This window comes from Mizuhopecten yessoensis, unplaced genomic scaffold (assembly GCF_002113885.1).
Source record: "Mizuhopecten yessoensis strain PY_sf001 unplaced genomic scaffold, ASM211388v2 scaffold716347, whole genome shotgun sequence".
In the NCBI taxonomy this organism is placed as follows: Eukaryota; Metazoa; Mollusca; class Bivalvia; order Pectinida; family Pectinidae; genus Mizuhopecten; species Mizuhopecten yessoensis.
In genome coordinates this window covers 1,007,496-1,010,102 of record NW_018480071.1, presented here as the reverse complement: position 1 = coordinate 1,010,102, position 2,607 = coordinate 1,007,496, and the positions used below count along the sequence as shown (strand labels likewise).

General features: G+C 37.6%; 1 protein-coding gene across 2 annotated transcripts in view; it reads left to right on the top strand.

Annotated features, from left to right (window-relative positions):
• The first annotated feature begins 990 nt into the window (after positions 1-990).
• LOC110443458 (alpha-1,3-mannosyl-glycoprotein 4-beta-N-acetylglucosaminyltransferase B-like) overlaps positions 991-2,607 on the top strand; it is a 24,587-nt gene continuing 22,970 nt past the window's right edge. For both annotated transcript variants that reach the window (XM_021487682.1, XM_021487680.1), the window contains exon 1: positions 991-1,094. The gene's annotated coding sequence lies outside the window, so the exon portion shown is untranslated. The remainder of the gene's footprint in view (positions 1,095-2,607) is intronic.

Below are 2,607 nucleotides of genomic sequence, written 5' to 3'. Positions count from 1 at the left end.
GGGGGGTGGGGGGGGTGGGGGGTTACACTTTTCATCATCTAAGGCCAGGTGCCTAAGGAGAAAGTCCAAACAGCTATTCACCTACTGTCGCAATACTAAATACCATATGACATGGTACAGATGAAAAACAGAACCTTGTTTTGCTTTCCATGAACACTAGTACTGGTTGTATCACAAATAAAACGTATATTAGGAATGTGATAAAACCAATACGTGATGTATATAAATGTCTTCAATACATTTTTATATGACTATCTTAAGGCCGATTTTGTATGACATTTCTTTAAGGTCCTGATCTTTCTGGATCTTAACTATAAAGGGACAATTTGGGCAAAAGACAATTTTCCCCCTGGCACGGCCTATAGCCTTGATAAATCAATTCTGAACAGAAATCCACACCTTGGGGATTCTTTATAAAGAACGAATCTACAACAGAGTTCTGGTTTAAAAAATGCAACGAGGCCAGAGAAAGAATCGAACCTTTAATCTCGGATAATTATATTTCATTTTAACAAACTGAGCTACCTTGTACACAGAAACACCCTTGCCAAATCGTGTCACACGTATAAAGAAAAAAGAATATTGAATACGAAATAAGAGGAATTTTCTGGCGTTTTGCCCGCAGCGGGAGAGGAATTCTGTAAACAAAACATTTTATTTTTTGAAAAGCTGTCTCCAGTACAAGCTTCCTCATTAGATTACATGTATGTCCCAGTTAAACCATTACTGTCTATTGTTTTAAAACCTATAGATAAATAGGTCGTTCATACGGTCTATGACTTGTTTACCTGTTGTTACGTGTGTGTTACAAAGCTCTACATGTCGTGTGTATATTATTTTTTCCGGGTGTACTACCGACTACGAACACTACAATTACTATATATTATATTGTAAATATGTTTCTCTATACATTGTATTGTGAAAGAGAATAAAGTTGAATTGGGTCGATTGGGCGTCCCTATAACCGAGGTCGTACACATACTACTTGCACAGGTGTAGTAGGGAGTAACGATAACTGCGATTCCAACACGGCCATCGATGACTACGTTATCAATACCTGACTAGACCGTCCTATCGCCACCAACACAACAAAGGTAAGTATTTAATAATATTATTAACAATAATAATTCGAGGTTCTTATATTCATCTTCATCACAATCTAGTTCGTAGGTCGTCTCAAAGCGGCTCACAAATAAGTATCCGTGGTTACAGGGCCTTTCAGCAAACTAATATCTTTCTCAACTCCCTGAAGAGCATACAGCAGGTACTGCCATTTCGGCGCTCACAGCTAGCATTCAACAATTCTGGCACTACCATACAACGTACTCATTTACAGCTGAGTAAACTGGAACAAGCGGATTAAAGTATCTTGCTTAAAGATACAACACATTGCCGTGACGCGACTCGAACCCGCAACGCTTCGGGCACGCGCCCGACGTACGCGTCCTGCCGCCTCCAATGATGAAGAAAGTCATTGTTTTCATGAAATTATTTTACTTTCCATGGAGAAAAAAAAATGAAAATGAGAATGACTATCTAATATATTTGAGTCATTTTGTTTCGTATGATAACATGTGGCGACCATGCTGAATGGGTATAATTAAGATCTGCATGATCATAATGTAACAGGTATGGCGTATGAACACATATATTCTGATGTACCTACATAATGTAACAGGTATGGCGTATGAACACATATATTCCGATGAACCTACAATAATGTAACAGGTATTGTGTAAGAACACATATATTCCGATGTACCTACATAATGTAACAGGTATGCGTATGAACACATATATTCCGATGTACCTACATAATGTAACAGATATGGCGTATGAACACATATATTCCGATATACCTACATAACGTAACAGGTAGGTATGGCGTATATATGACCACATATATTCCGATGAACCTACATAATGTAACAGGTATGGCGTATGAACACATATATTCCGATGTACCTACATAATGTATCAGGTATGGCGTATGAACACATATATTCCGATGTACCTACATAATGTATCAGGTATGGCGTATGAACACATATATTCCGATGTACCTATATATTGCAACAGGTATGTCGTATGACCACATATATTCCGATGAAGCTACATAATGTAACAGGTATGGCGTATGAACACATATATTCCAATGAACCTACATAATGTAACAGGTATGGGGTATGAACACATATATTCCGATGTACCTATATATTGTAACAGGTATGTCGTATGAACACACATATTCCGATGAACCTACATAATGTAACAGGTATGGCGTATGAACACATATATTCCAATGAACCTACATAATGTAACAGGTATGGCGTATGAACACATATATTCCGATGTACCTATATATTGTAACAGGTATGGCGTATGAACACACATATTCCGATGAACCTACATACTGTAACAGGTATTGTGTATGCACACATACATAATGTATATTCCGATGTACCTACATACTGTAACAGGTATGGCGTATGATCACATATTATCCGATGTACCTACATAATGTATCAGGTATGGCGTATGAACACATATATTCCGATGAACCTACATAATGTAACAGGTATGGCGTATGAACACATATATTCCGATG